The sequence below is a fragment of the Marmota monax genome, unplaced genomic scaffold (assembly GCF_021218885.2).
Source record: "Marmota monax isolate L192 unplaced genomic scaffold, Marmota_monax_Labrador192_F-V1.1 WCK01_AAM20220418_F8-fsc00236, whole genome shotgun sequence".
NCBI lineage: Eukaryota > Metazoa > Chordata > Mammalia > Rodentia > Sciuridae > Marmota > Marmota monax.
Genome location: NW_026693806.1, coordinates 806,916 through 823,187, shown reverse-complemented (window position 1 = coordinate 823,187; position 16,272 = coordinate 806,916). Strand labels below are relative to the sequence as shown.

General features: G+C 46.7%; 1 long non-coding RNA gene across 1 annotated transcript; it reads left to right on the top strand.

The window, feature by feature from the left end:
- Nucleotides 1–591: 591 nt before the first annotated feature.
- LOC124105130 (uncharacterized) lies at nucleotides 592–15,001 on the top strand. Its single transcript, XR_006855643.2, has 3 exons — nucleotides 592–770; nucleotides 6,702–6,783; nucleotides 14,108–15,001. It is a non-coding gene; the product is annotated as an uncharacterized LOC124105130 (long non-coding RNA).
- Nucleotides 15,002–16,272: the final 1,271 nt, after the last annotated feature.

Below are 16,272 nucleotides of genomic sequence, written 5' to 3'. Positions count from 1 at the left end.
GGCTCTCCACAGTGGGCTTCTTTAAAGTAATAGCTATCTTGTAGATGAGAACTGTGACACAACAAAATCCTGACCGCTAGTCTATTACTGATAAGAAACTGAGTCATATATTGAATTCGTACCAAAGATAAGAAAATCCATGGCTACAAAATCCCTTCTACATTTATATCATTGGAATGAAACACAGTACTTGGTGCACAGAAGGTCCTCATATGTCTTTGGGGGAATAAGGTAGAACATGAGAGAGGATTTGATTGGTTCACTTGGTCAGTCACCATGCCATAAGGAGCTCCTATTGGAACAGACCACCAGCTCCCTTTGGGCCCTCAGCCTGGTTAGTTATGGTTAAGCTTCTCAACTGTAGTGGGATCAGTGATGAGCAGGAGGCCAGGACACAAAAAAATAACTCCTTTTGCATAAGGAGATGTTTGAATTCAACTGGGCATGGCAGGCATTTGAGTCTCCCAGAGGGGAGAGAAGAGCAGCTGAGAGCTTTGTGTCACTGGTGCAGGCCACTTGAGTCCTCCTGGTACAGCCCTCTGACAAGGGTTTGGAGAGCCATTGGGCAAGCTCCAGGAAAAGCAGAGCTGCTGCTGTCCTGCTGAGATCCCCCTCGAGCTGCTTTTACAGAGGAGAGACACCAGCAGGGCCAAGGGGGGAATTCTGGGAAATCGGGGATGCCTGAAGCCACTCCCAGAAAGAGAAGCTGACTCCAAGTGACAGGCGGGGCCTGCTGGTGAGAAACAGCCCTGTGCTCCGGTGAGGTCCTGGTGAGTGGCAGCCCCTGCTGGGGATGAGGGACCAGGGAAGCAACAGCATTCCTGGGGCAGCGTGGTGGTTCTGGCCTTTCCCCAGGTCTGTAAACCCCCTCAGGCTAGGAAGGGCTTCTCCTCTCCTCCTCTGGGTCAGGAGAAAGGCAGGACAGCTTCTGTCCTCAGATGTGAGCAGCAGGCCTGTGGAGGATCCCGAAAGAGAGAGAAAGCCAATCCAGCCCCTTCAGGCCTAGTGAGGAGGGCAGAGCCCAGGCGAGGGTGGGTCCTCTGGAGGAGCTGGCTTTGGGAGTCTGGCATTGGAAATTGATTTAATTTTGGCCTTGTCTCCCCCGCAACAGAGTTAAATGGCAGTCACTCCATTTAGAGGGGCACCGGCGGGGATCTGGAGCTTTGGAGGACCCTCTTTCTCTATGCAACAGAGGGACTAGCGGCAACCGTTTAGTCTCTCTGACTTTCAGGCTTCTGAGGGTAAATCAGGAAAGTAGGGATTCATGTTCTAGAGTAATCCAAAATGAGTAAACCATACTCTCCCTCCAATGAGTGGCTTAAATTCTCTTCAGCTTATTGAGATGATTGATATGGGAAAAGTGGTCCTCGAAATTAACTTTCCAGTAGGGGATTGATGAGAAGCAACCGTATTCTAAAGAGAATGACAGTAGTGATAATTGTTATTATAACGACAGTAAGGAAACCACCATTTAAAGAATATTGTTCGCGAGCCAGGGCCTCTATTAAGGGTTTATGTGCCTCACCTTACTCCATCCTTACAGCCCTCCTCTGGGCATGAATATTATGATTCCTGCTTTGAGAATGAAGCTGCTGAGGCTTAGAGAGGTTCCACTGCTTTCCCACACCATGTCCCTGTTAAAAGGTGGCAGAGTTGGGATTTGAACCTAAGGTCTGCTGGGTTCTGTAGTGAGTAGTGACTTGCATCATCTACTGGGGCAGCAAGGCACGTGGAAGTAGCACTGGCCTACCAGCCCACCAGGAGACAGAGCTAAGGGCGTCTCACTGTCAGAGTGGAGTCTGAGACCCTAAAGGATGCAGCCCAGACATTTCTATCAGACCCTGTCACCCCCCACCAGGTTGTTCCCCCCTCCACAGCATCCTCCATTGGCTTGTTCTCCATACTCTTCTACACCCCAGAGCCTTTGTGGGTGCTGGTCCTTATTCTTGAAACCCTGTCCTCTCTCTTGCTTCTGGCACATTCTTGCTCAGGCAAGATGCCATCTCCCTTTTGAAGATGTTCTCTGATTTCCAAACGGCCAGTCCTTTGGCTTCTGTCATGGCACGCTCTGTAATTATTTGTTTTCATCAACATTCATTCGGCAAATACTTGCTGAGTGACTCATCTGCTGGAACATTGTGTTAGGTGCTTGTGAATTTTCTCCTGTCCATTTACCCTGTCCTCCAGGCACCTAACACGCCCTCAAATTCACAGGTGGTTGGTTTTTGTTGATGTTTGTTTGTGTGTGTTTCTTTATAGAGATGTGTTTTATTTTTTCCCTGAATTCCAGGGAATTGACAAAGAAGGCCCATAGAAAGTTCTCTCTAGCTATTTGATGAGTGCATATAAGACCTGGAACTTATCCTACTTTTGAATGACTATGTTTTTCCCTATATAACCTGCTAGCATCTTAGATGTTTATGAACAAAAGTTGGGTCTTGTTTTGCTTTTTTTCCCCACTGCTTGGCATAGACAAGGAGTTTGGTACATGTTTATTGGCTGAATGATTAGTGAAAACTCTGAGGTCTGGAGAATGAATATATTAATTCTTCAAGGATGGATCAAGCGCCCACGCTGGGTCTAACACTGAGATCATTGCTTGGGTAGCACCCAGAAGAGCTCACATCCTTAGGAGTCTAAGTGTCCAGTGACCAGACCTATACACAAAAGTGACAAAGGAAGGATCCAGCAGAGGATGAGCCCAGATGCCAACCACTCACCCCCTGTGTCCAGGACCGATGCTGGTCCCCAGCTGTGTCCTCAGCCCACTTCTGATTCCCAAAGCTTGCTCCCTTAGAGGACTCTCTGCCTCTAGAGAGCAATGACTGTGGCCCATGAAAGGGCCCTGAGTTCCTGCCGGGTGATTGCCCATCTACTTGAGCCTGAATTAAAGTAGAACAAAAGGCAGGGACCCTTCCTGCCCCTAAGCATCATTGCTTGTATGCCTGGGAGGGACCACAGCTGGTCATTTGGCCGGCTCTCATCTCCTGTAGAAATCATGTAGGGGGATGTGGGAAATCGTTGTGGAAGGTATATTAACATCCAGCCCCAGAATTCTTTCTTGGGGGAAGAACTGTCTTAAAACTCAGAAGGCAATGTTTCAGGAGACAAAGTGACAGAGAGAGAACGGGTGTTTGGGGCATAAAATAAATGAGGAACTTGGATGAGGGGATTTGAAAGAAGAAAGGAAAAAAAGGAGAAGAGGACAAAGTAGAATCTGGAATCTGCATTGGTGAAAGTTTTTAAGAATGGGGTGTCTGATATTTGTTAGCACATTTTGAGTGTGTGTGTGTGTGTGCGCACACGCACGCAAGTGCATGTGCATGTGTGCTGTAAATCTTTCTCTGTCTTCTATAAAGATCTCTCCCTCCTCACCCTCATGCACAAGAACCTCTAGTGGGTTTGGGGTAGAGGAGAGAAGAGAAATTGAGGAAAAATTGCTGAGTACCTTGTTTATATTGGCAAAGAAAACCCACACAGCTTTGTGGACCATCCCCAAACTGAAGTAATTTGTTGGAATCAAGGGATCACAGTGAGAGATGACAGAAATTCTCCAGGAGGAGAATGGAACTTGTCTGTTGCATGCAGGTTGGGGTCTCAAACCCACCTTTATTTAACCCTCAAAGAATAGGGGCATTCATTAGGATTCTTTAGTCCTAAGTAACAGAAATTGTGGCTAAAATGTCAGTAAAAAAAATCTCTCAGGAGTATTCTCAGTGGTTCACAGAACTGAAAAGGAAGTCCATCAGCCAGGTCCTGGTGAGTTGGAACTAGTGGACTGGACACCAGTCCAGGGACCCCGGGGGTGAACTGGCCTAGTGGTTTGCCATGTTAAGGAGGCATGGACCCCTTCAAGGTCACCTCCCCACATGATTGGCTGGGGCCGCATGGATTAGGGAAGTCACCATTGACCATTGTCTCAAAGAGATTTGATGAAGGAAAGAAAGGGGACACTTCTTCCAGAAAACTCCACAGAGGGGATGCCAGGCCCACAGAAACACCCCATGTTCAGGCCCACGGATAGGTACCTTGACTCTGCACATGCTGACTCATAAGGGTTGAGCAGGTGACATTGTCTCCTGTGCTCTCCAGGAATGCATTTTTAAAAATTTATTCGAATTAGTTATATTTTCAGTGGGCTGCTGGTTAGAACTAACCAGCAGGGGCCGGCCAATGGAGGAAAAGGGCAGGGCTGAGAATGGAGTCCCCTGTCCTCCCGTGTTGGGCCCTACCTTCTACGTGGCGCCCTGGCCCTGCCAGCCCCACCCCCCATCCTAGCCTTTGCTCCAGCTGTTCCCTCTACCTGGAATCGCCTCCCCTTTCTTTGTCACCTGTTCATTCACTTCAAACAAGAGAATCCCCAGAAAGGAATCTTTTCTAACCTTCCCCTTCCTCAAGAGGTAGGAGTGTCTCTCCATCTCTACCCTTATTCTATTTCATCTTTAAAATAGTTATTGCTTGTGAAAATAGTCAACGCAGCACATGGCAAACATTTTCGGCATACAAAGAGGGATAGAGAGGAAAAATGGGCCTCCCTTTGCCTCTGACCTCGGCTTTCCCGCCAGGGGACAGCGCTTTCCCATCTCCTTCTAGAACACCCCACACAGACAACTCCACCCTCCCCGGGAGGCCCTGCTTTTTCATTTTCTGGGCCTCTGAGGGGAAGGACTCCTTGTCTGCCTTTGGGGCGTGGGTGCCCTGCAGCTCCTTGTACAAGTTCAGCCACCAACAGCTTAGAGCTGTGTTTTTGCCCAAGGAGAAGCGGGAGGGCCGGGGGATGGGTGCTGTCTGAGATCACTTGGTGCCACGCTCTGTGATCTATGAGTTGCTTTTAATTTCCTGTGCTGGCTGCCGGCAGCCGGAGGAAATGAGGCAGATAGCTGGGCTTCACATCTAGCCCTGCCTGGACCCGGGCTTGTCTGCTTGCTGCAGGGTCACGGTCCTTAGATCCTGGAGAAGAGCTGAGTGCCCTCCCCAATCTCTGCACCTCCCCCACAACCCCCCCCCCCAATTGAAGGAGGGGGCAGGTTGGTGACCTCATGGCTGCAGGAGTCAGGGAGAGGGACTGAGTTTCTCACCTGGGCTTTGGGGTGAGACCCAGATGGTTAGGGTTCTGGCTCTGTGGCCTCCCGGCCACCTGACTTTAGGGCAAGTTGCATTGACTCTCTGAACCTCAGTTTTCTCCTCCATAAATGGGGCTAATAGAAGGACCCATTTCAAGGAATTCTCAGGAGGATTCAGAGAGTAGGAATTCTGTGTGTGAGGCCAGATGCTGAAGCCTGCCTCAAGCTGAGCTTGTGGCTGGTCTCCTTTGTCCTCTCTCTTCCTTCCAGCATGCCTTCCCCTTCCAGGGACTAAGTGGCCTTATTTTTCCTCATCTCTTCTGACATGAGCAGCAATAAATCCCATGCTGCAGCTTCTTCCTGCCACCTCCCTTTGATTTAGTGCCATCTTTGTGCCAGGCATGATGCCTTTAATGTGGGACATGCCAGCTAATCTCAACCACCCCTCCTATTCTTGCTTTTGAGCTGGGGTTCCCTCATGGTTTCCCCTCTGGATAGGTACCTTGGCTATTATAGACAGAATAAGGAAAGCCAGCAGCCTGGTGGTCATTGGTACGAGGGGGCACGATCTCCATCGTTGGGTTTGCATTTTCAGAGTAGTTTTATAAAAAGAGGTCAGAGTCTAGTTCTGAAGAATTAATGAAAGCCGGGCCAATGCGGCACACATGTGCAATCGCAAGGATTCAGGAGGCTGAGGTGGGAGGATCACAAATTCAAGGTCAGCCTCAGCAAATTAGGGAGACACTGTCTTCAAGTAAAAAGGGTCGGGGATGTAGTTCAGCGTTAAAGCATGACTAAGCTCAATCCCCAGTACTAAACAAAAAGACAAGAAAAAAGAAAAGAAAAAGGAAGAATTAATTGATCACAGGAGCAAGTCAACCTTCCTTAATAGGCTTGAGAAGAGAGGATTTTCTGGGGAACAAGAAAAGCCTTTCTATCACCCTTAAGAAAACACAACAAAGGCCACTGCCTCCTCCCCCTGAAATTAAGATCAGCTCAGCAGGTGTCTCCAGAGAGCAGGGCCGAGTTCCTTGCTGTGATGTTTTCACAAAGCAGGTAAACAGAGCAGCTGCTCCCTGAGTTCCACCTACTGATGCTCAAGATCATTCAGGGAGCATAAAGTGTCCCCTGATTGAGTCCCCTGAAAACCAAAGAGGATGCCCCACCTTTAACAAAGTGGTGCTGCTGGGTGCTGAGCCTTTGTCCTGAGCAGCTGCGGGGCTTCCCTGCACCTGCAAGTGTCACTGGCAGCTGGTGGCCCACCTGGTGCTCAGGTGGTGAAGGCAGCAAGAGAGGGGTGAGGAGGGAGAGTAGGGGCTGGGGCCACACTGGCTCTGATGTGATGCATGCTTTGGCTCTGTGGACATTTTAGGGGTAATTGACTCCATTCATTTGCTAATGAGGGAACCCAGGGATGGGGAGTGACCAGGCTTACATTCTACACCCACTTGTCCTGAAATCGCTACAAAAACGCCGCCTTCCACCAGAGTAATCAGAGCACTGAATAGTTAGCTCCTGTCACATTTCATGAGGGGATTTCACCTTCTGTCTCCCCTTCCCTTTTCTTTCCTCACCTCCTTCCCTCCTCTGCTTACTCCTTCATCTCTCCCTCTCCATCCTCTCATTTGGTCTTTACAGCAACCAGGCAAGCTTCCAATATTTTAAAGATGAGTAACTGAGGCTCAGAGAGAGGACACTGCCTGCCTGGAGTCACACCAAGGTGAGTGCCAGAGGAGCGATGGAGTGGCCACCAAATGCCTCCCACTGATTCTCCTTGCTCACACCTACTAGCTGTAATCCCCATTCAGGCTCCTTTGTCTGCTTCCTCCTCTGTGAATAGGGCAGTGACAGTCGCCACCCCCCCCCCTCCCATGGTACCTGAGTTATAGAAAATGCTCATCAGAGTATGTGGCACTTAGCAAGGGTTTGATCAAAGTCACCTTTACACCGTGCATCTTGACAGTCCTAAACACTGTCACCATGTAGATGGTGTGCACCTGACGTTATGTGTTGAACTTGAGCTTATTTTGTGCTCCGCAGTGCAAAAGATTTATTTTGCAATGCAAATTAGACAGTAATCCAATCTTCAGTTGGCAAAGATGTTAGTGCTGGTGAGTGTGTGGGGACACAGGAAAGAGATGGGCAGAGTCACCCTTCACACAGTTAATAGCAGGGGTACCCTCACTCCCCCGGGGGAGGAATGCAAGGTGGGCTGCGCTGTCCTCTGCCACTGGGGGCATGAAACTTGGCTTCCACCTTGGGAAGACCAACTTTGGAGTTGCACATTAGATGCTACAGAAATCCTTTAGGGATTTCGACCCCACAGTAGGCATTCTTCAGAGAGTGGCATTAAAATGCAGGAAAGAAACTAAAAAAAGTCTCATAGTTGTGTGGTCAGATGGGGAGGAGGAGGTTTCAACTGTTCTTGGTTGCACAGTCAATAAAAGAGTGACCTCTGAAAAGTGAACACATTAAAAGCCAGCCTGCTGACCCTCTGGGGGTGACTCACAAACCCTCTCAAACTTACCTGCCCACCCTGCACTCAGGATTCCATTTCACCCTATGATGCTTATTGCTCCCTGCCCACCCTTTGGATCCTTTTCAATTGGCCCTGAAAGGAAGATGAGCACTCTCTCCTCACAGGGCTGATGTGTGCAATAAGAGACAGACTTCACCTTAACGGGTTAGCTCATAAGAAGTGGTGCTCAAGAACAGTAGCTCTTCTTGGGGAGAGTCTTCTTGGACCAGATTCCTTTGGTATTGGTTTGGTACTAAGGCATAATAAGGATGTCTTGGGTAAGTCCTCTGAACCGCAGGTTTATCACTTGTAAAGTGGGAGTAATGAAGGTTGCTCAGAGTATTCATTGAGGATATATGTATTGCCCTTAGCATGTCGCCTGTCACATAGTAAGTTTTTAGCACCACAAATGGTAGCTGTGAGTTCCTGCTAGAATTGTTACATCTTGGTTCCTCTCTGGGAGGTGGCTTCCTTCCACTAACCACCATCTTTGTTGCCACCCGCTGGCCTGATTGCTCAAGTGTGCCTGCCTCTGGGTCCAGCACTACGCTCCAGTCCCCTCCCTCTAGCAGGTGCGACGGTGATAGACTCACTGTGAATAGGCCTTCTGTGCTTGCCTGGGCTTGTTGGCTGGGGCTGTGTGCAGCTGAGGACACCGCCCTAGGACTGGGATGTCTTGTGCAGAGTGGCGGCTCCAGGGCCTCCACCCCACTGTTGACTTTGGCATGGAGGACTCTGGGGGAGTTCAGAGCAGCACAGAAAAAACAGTGCGGCTCTTGCCAATTTCCTTGAGCTCTGAGGGAAAGAAACAGAAAAGCGTAACACGAGGAACAACATGAAAATGGGATTGGAAGTTGCTGGAAGCCTTTGGGGCGTGCTCCAGGAGCCACAAGCTGTTCCTGTTTGGCTGCCTGGGGCTTCGTACTCTGCTGGATGTAGTCGGTCAGATGAGAGGAGGTGAGATCTCACTGTCAGAGGGGTGGAGGCCGGTCCCTGGAGATGGCAGAGGGAAAAGATGGCGGAAGGCATCTTTTACAGCGGTTTTCCTGTATGGTGGGTATGGAACCTTTTCTCCACCCTTCAGTTCCACTTGTGATGATATCTGTGTTACTCTTTGGTGTTTGGGGAATTAGATTTGTTTGGGGGTGCCGAATGTAAGTTCAAGGTTGGCATTGAGTGTGAAAAGAAGTGGCCAAAGGGGATTGGATCTTAGATGTTCCCCAAAGACCCATGTGTTAAAGGCACGATTGCCAGCCTGTGGCCCTGGGGAGAGGGAGGACCTTTAGGAGGTGAGGCTTAGGGCAAGCAAGTTAGGCCACTGGGGCAGGCCACTGAAGGGACCCTGGTCCCCTCCTTTTTCCCTTCTTGCTTCCTGATGGCTCTGAGGTGAAGAGACCTCCACCACACATTTCTACCATGATGTGTTATGCCACCACAGGACCTAATAATTGTGGACGGGAACCTCTAAAACTGTGTGTCCAAATAAACCTTTCCTCCTCTAAGTTAGTTTATCTCTGGTATTTTGTTATGGCAACAGAAAAGTGACTAACATAGGGACCCTGCACATAGTGATAACCCTTTCCTAAAAATGCAGTGACCTGCTTACTTATGTAGATCTCATTCTTCACCTGAAGTAAAGTTGAATTATATTGAGAGAACAGATTAATGTGGGTATGGATTCATATAGAAGCTGATTGACATAGACCTCTCCTTCTTCCTCCCTTGCTCCCGGAAAGAAAAGCTTAAGTTGTATAACAAGACAAATTAAAGGTAAAGATATATGGGATCTTGCCAAATGGGGAGGAGGGGAAAGGAAATACAGGTTTAGAGAAGCAGAAGAAGCCGTCCATACCTCAAGACTGATATTCCTTTTATCTAAAACACAGTGCCCCCCCCCCCCAAATTCATGGCTAGAAGCAAGAACATTTAATTTGTTCCTGAGTTGGCAATTTGGCCAGGTTCAGTGGGAACAGCATGTGTCTCCCTCCACTCAGCTGAAGTTGTTGTAAGGCTGGGGCTGGGTCTGTTCTCCTCACTCACTCGCATGTACTGGCTGTCGGCTGGGGCTGCCCATGTGGCCTGGACTTCCTCTTCCCCATGTGCCGGCTGGGGTCCCAGGATGAGCATCTTCCCAGGGGGAGAGGGCCAGGCAGAAGCTGAGACACCCTTTCCAACCCAGCCTGGAGAGTCGCGCTGCTTTACTTCGCACCTGTCCATTGGCAGTGAGTCACCAAGTGCGTGTCTTCTCAGGCCGCGGTTAACAAACAGACTGGGTGGCTTAACCCATGGAATTTATTTCCTGTTCTGAAGGCCACCAGACTGAGCCCACGATGTTGGTGGGGCCTCTACCCTCAGTTTGAGGATGGCCCTCCTCACCTCGTGTCTTCACAGGATCTCCCCTCTGTCTGTCCGTGTCCTGCTGTCTCCTCCCTATAAGAACATGGATCAGACGAGATTTAGGGCCTACCCTAAAGACCTCGTCTAAACTGACCTCTTTCAAGGTCCTGTCTCCAAATACAGTCACATTCTGAAGTACTAGGGATTAGGGTTTCAATTTAGGAATTCGGAAAAGGACACAACTGAGCCCATGACATCCAGCCCAGGCCATATTCAAAGGGAGAGGAATATTAAAGAATCTGCACAAGTATTTTAACACAACTACCACTGGGTAAGTGGCAGGGGTTTTGACAAGTCCTGTATGTAGTTGACAGGTCCCTAGGCTCCACCCTCTGCCAGTACCCTTGAAAGGGTGTGGAATCTCAGAGGTCAGTGGGATAGTGGCTTTCAGGAAAGATCCCTCAGCCCACAGGTGCGAGCAGCACATGGTACTATTCACTAACAGAAGGGCCACAGGTTTTAAAAATCAGCATTTGAGCCATGAAGTGACTCAAAAAGACTCTTCTCCTGTTACCCAACCTCCAAATAAGATACTAGATTCTGGCATTAACGTAGGGGCTGGAAAGGCTCTCAGAATCATGACTGAGATTGAATTTCCCACCAACCTGATGAGTGAGGGCTTAAGAGTTAGATTTTATTTAACTTGAAGTAATGTGATGTTCCTTCCAACTGAGCTGGGGACCAAGAACACGTGGGTTATAGTAGAAAAGAATTATGTCGGCTTTTCACATGAGATAATGCACTCATCCAAAAACCATTACAGTAAGAGTTATCAGCTAACCTCCTCTATTCTGACAGATTCCAGCAGCTGCAGGAATGGTGCATTTCCCTGAAGAGTGACTGCCATAGATGACTCTATTAGTCTGTTTTTCGTTGCTCTCACAAAATACCTGAGCCTGATTACTTATAAGCAAAGAGGTTAATTTAGCTCATGGTTATGGAGAGTCAAGAACATGGCACCAGCATCTGCTCGGCTCTGGTGATGGTCACTGGGGCAGGACACTGAAGGGTCTCTGGTCCCTTCCTTTTTCCCTTCTTGCTTCCTGATGGCTGTGAGGTGAAGAGACCTCCACCACCATACACTTCTACCATGATGTACTGTGCCACCACAGACCCAAGGCAACAGGACCTAGTAACTGTGGAAAAATCCTCTAAAACTGTATGTCAAAATAAACCTTCCTTCCTTTAAGTTAATTTATCTCTGGTATTTTGTTATAGCAATAGAAAGTTGACTAACACATGTTATAGCCAGAGGCTATAGCATGGTTGCTGGATGCCATCATAGTGGGAGGATGTGTAAGAAGGAGAGATCATATGGTGACATGGGAGGCCAGAGACATTCCAGCAAGCCTTGTTCTTTTTGTAACTCACTCTTGCAGGAACTAACTGAGGTCCTGTGAGAATTACATTCATCGCTTCTGAGTATTCACCTCATGGTCCGATTACCTTGCATTAGGATCCACCTCTTAGAGGTCTAACTGCCTTAACACTACCACAATGAGGACCAAGCTTCCAATGAAATTTGGAGGATACATTCAAACCACATCTGAACTTACAGCAGAGTAGTTTTTCAAAAATCAAATTAAGATGTCATTTTTAGCATTCAAATGAGTGGAGAAGTAGAGGACAGTTAGGGAGAGCTCACCCTGGGGAAGACCCCTGGGCAGGGTGGATGTGTCCATGTACCACTCACTCTCTTTCTGTCTTGCTCTCAAGTGTCCCACAGAACCGGTCACCTCTTTTCTATACTTCTTGAAATGCCACCAATAAGCAATTTAGTTAAACTGACACATTCCCCCGGCAGGTTGAAGGGGTGATCGTTTTGTTCATTAATTCTGTACCAGGACATTTTGGTTGACTCAGGGACTCGTTATCTGGTCCTTTATTGGTTCGAGGGGCTTCAGTTTCAGCTGGTTAGAGGGTGTTGTGTTGATGGATGGGCTCATTGGACCTACTTTCTTAGGAGCACAGAGACAAAACCTCCCCCTTCATCTCTCAGGGGTTCAGAGTTTTGATATTTGTTTGTCCACCCAGAGTCACTTCACCATGGTTGATTTCAGAAAGTGTGATACGGCCCAGAAAGATGATTCTCCATGAGAGAAAAAGATATTGAACCAAAGGTGAGATGTGAGAATGGATGTTATTCGGGGTCTACAGGATGTATTTCTATTATATATATTTCCTCCTGTGGGTTGGGTCTGTGGCCCAACGGTTATGGTACCACCTAGAGCAGGGGACCAACATGACCTTCCACCCACTCTGGTAGCCTTGGGTCAATTCCAAGTCTCTGGCCTTAGGACAAATTGGATTAGTAAATACCATCTGAAATGAGTCACCTCATTGCCTATTCTTCTCCCGTCATGCCAGTCTCCCTAAAGCAAAATATTAATAAATGCCACTACATAAAAATTAAAATGTCTTTATGGAAGGAAGCAAATTCCACAAAGTCAAGAGACGAACAATAAAGTGGTCGGTGATATTTGTGACACATACAATGGACAAAGAGTTAATTTCCTTATTTTACAAAGAGCTCATACAAATCGATATGAATTAAATATGAAAAGGCCAATTGAAAAATGGGCAAAGGATATGAAAGGCAGTTTTTCAGAAAAACAAATGCAAATATCTAATAACTTTATGAAAAGAAGTTTGACTTTCCTCAAATTAAAGTCATGCAAATCCAGATGACATACCGCCATGTTTCTGCTATCAGATGGGCGAAAGCTTAAAAAGTCTGTTATCTTCAGTGTTGATGAGTGAAGGAGAAAGCAGATATTCTCATTCACAGTCATTGTGCAGAGAACTGGATATAATATTTTAGTCAAGCATTTTGATAAAATGGGTGAGTATTTCTTATCCCTTATGCTTGGGACTAAAGTGTTCAAATTTTAGATCTTTTTTTCATATATGGAATATTTGAAGAGACTTCTCTATTGAGTGTTTCTAATCTAAAAATATAAAGTCAGAAAAGCTCCAAAACCTGAAACTTTTGAACATCATGTTGATGCTCAGAAGTTTCAGATTTTGGAACATTTTATATTATTATGTTGGGGTGTTTTATTTATATCAATCACGATTGTAAATTCATACATTCTTTGACCCATGAGGAAGAGTGTAAATCATAATGTACACTCATGGACATACAATCTAACAGTAGATAGGAGAATACTCACCGCAGCAGTTTGAAAGGGGACAATGGGAAAAGGTATCATTGGGGATTTTTTTATTATAATTACTGAAACATCCTTATGATGGAATATTATACAGTCACCAAAAGAAAGTACTAAACTACATCCAAGCTATTGAGGGAGAAAAGTAGTACAGAATAGCAGGCACAAAACGGTCCCATTTATGTGAATGATATACAGTACGTATGCATAAAACATTTCTGGAAATATTTTTAAACATGGGGAATGGGGAGTCAAGAAGGGAATAAGGCAATTTTACTTTTTGTGACATGTATCTCTTTTAAATTAACTTTTTTATCATTTGCATATTTTGCATTTATTTACTTAGTTTCTTTCTTTTTTTTTTTTTTTTTGGAACTCTTCCTGTAATACACAGCCTGTTTACATGAGTATGCTCCAGGTGTACCTGTACTTACTGGGTAGGGTGTTGTGTTGTCTGGCAAAAGGTCTCCCTAAGTGGGACAACATCAGGAAATTGCTGGCCCAATTTAGGAGCATCATGTGAGATGTTGTGGGGAGAGGGGGCCCCGGGAAGCCGAGGTCCTCTCTGAACAAGGTGGAGCATTGTTTTAGTTAGCTTTTTCATTGCTAAGACCAAAACACCCAATAAGAACAACTTAGAGGAGGAAAAATCTGGTGCTCACAATTTCAGAGGACTCAGCTCATAGACGGCCGACTGCATGGCTCTGGGCCCAAGTGAGGCAGCACATCATGGGGGACAGGCCTGGTGGAGGAAAACTGCTCAGCTCATGGTGGGGCCAGGAAACAGAGAGGGAATAGGACAGGGGCCACAGGGAAGGAGCACCCTTCCAGGGTACACCCCAGGGGCCCACCTCCCTATAGCTATCACCCAGTCAGTCCACTCAACCTTGGATGGATTGGTTAAAGTTACAACTCTTGCAACCTAATCATTTCACTTCTGAATATTTCTCTATTAACAGGATCTGTGGGGCCCCCCTCATATCCAGACCATAATGAACACAAGTCAGTGAACCATCTGGATTAGTACTGAAATTTCTTGGTTTTTATGGACTGGTGGGATCTAGAAAAGCTTGGACCTCAAGGATAAAAGTTATCTCTCCAGCCCTCCAGTCACTGCCCAGTTCTGGTGAAAGTTTTAAGTAGAATTGCTCCTAAACAAGCTGGGGCTGAAGATAAATATGTTGTCCATCAGTGGAAGGAAGCAGGACTTGGAAAATATTAGTTTGTGAGCACAAAACCCCAAAGATAAAAGACCAGTTCTTGGATTTTATAGACATCTTGGGATTTATTTTCTAAACAGTTGTGCTGGCCTGCACAGAGACAGGATGATTGGGTCTTGTAGTGAGATTCTACAAGACGACATCTCAGAATGCAGAGATTTGGCTTCAGATTGCTTTTCCAGCAAGAAAAGTGAAGCCCCATCCTGTTGGCGATTCATCTTGCAGTTGTGGATTGAAGTCGCTGAAGAAGTTGCATTTATATGAAACATCCTAAAGACTACTCTATCTTGGATGGTGATTGTGGAGAGATAGAATGCTGCAGGTTAAGAGACAAAATTTTCTTGGACTATCTTAACTCCTTGAATAGCCATTTACCTTAACTTAAAAAAAAAAAAAACTAATCCCACATTCTTGTAAATAATAGATGAGCTTCTAAGAATATATCTCTATATGCAAACCTCCAGTGCCCACTTACCCTAAAGCTAAGGCTGTTGAAAGATTCCATCTGAAACCATAGAAGAGATGCTCTCCTTTCTGTAGCCCCCCACCTCAAGCTCCTACCAGTGTAATTGGTCAGTTTATTAATTGATTGATGACCTTTTTTGATGATTAAAGTTCATGTAACTTTTATAAGTTCTTCCATGATGGCCCATACATTCAGGAAACTTGAAACCATCTTCCTGGGCCATGGTAATTTAACATGGAAAATTAATATGGTAAATTAGCATGGTAATTTAACATTTAACTCAGAAATAAACAACTTTCTTAGTTCCTACAAAGCAGTCTTCCCTCCCTCCCTTCCTCCTCCTCCTCCTCCTCCTCGTCCTCCTCCTTCCTCCTCCTCCTCCTCCTCCTCTTCCTCCTCCTCCTCCTCTTCCTCCTCCTCCTCCTCTTCTTCTTCTTCTTCTTCTTCTTCTTCTTCTTCTTCTTCTTCTTTTCTCTCTCTCTCTCTCTCTCTGTCTCTCTCTCTCTCTCTCTCTCCCTCCCCCCCCCCCTCCCCACCTCCCTCTTTCTTCTTTGTTTGACACAGTCTCACAGCCAAAGTGTGTGGCTTCATAGATAGTATAATAGTTCCAAATGAACTCAAGTGTTTTAGCTCCAAATCTCATGAACTCTCATAAATAACAGTTCTCAAACTTTAACAGGCATCCGAATTGCCTGGAAAAGAGTGTTGAAAGAAATGGCTATCTGGGTCCCATCCCCAGGGTGTCTGATTCAGTAGGGCCCAGGGTGGGATTCAGAATTTGTAAGTTCTCAAATGACACTGTTGGGTCTTATGAACACACGTGGAGAACTTCTGGTTTATAAATATACTTCACCAATTTTTTCCCCTCTCTCATCGACAATGCGCACATCCTTCAGTCTCATGCTCACCTAACAACCTGCCTAAAAGACATCTTTAATGATCACTGAGACTTGAATCCCCTTCTCCTTTTCCTAACACCAAAGAACTCCTTTGGCAATGGCAGAAGCTTCCTTGAAAGGGTGTGCAGGAGAAAACACTGAACAGGCAAAACCAGGGGCCTCTTTTGCAGTCAGAGAGAGAACTGAGAATATCCCAGGGTTAATTTTTGTGGTCATCTATCTTCCATCAGGGTCTGGGGCACTGGTGGTAAGCAGGGATGGGAGTGGGGGAGGGGAGGGGCTTTGGTCTCTGAATCTCCCTGTGGCTGCTTAAGGATGGGGGTATCAGAGAATCTTGGTGGCCCCATTCCCAGAAGGAGAAAAACAGAAATCTCCACTGTTTGTTTTTAGAAGCCAGTGGGGCCTGGCTTCCTGCAGAGCCGCTCACAGCTCTTCTTTCTTGCTTTTTATTCTCCTCCCCTGTACCTCCTGGGGGATGATTCCTTTCATCCAGGGGCTGCCTTCTGAAGCAGCACACCAGGCCACACACACAGTGATTA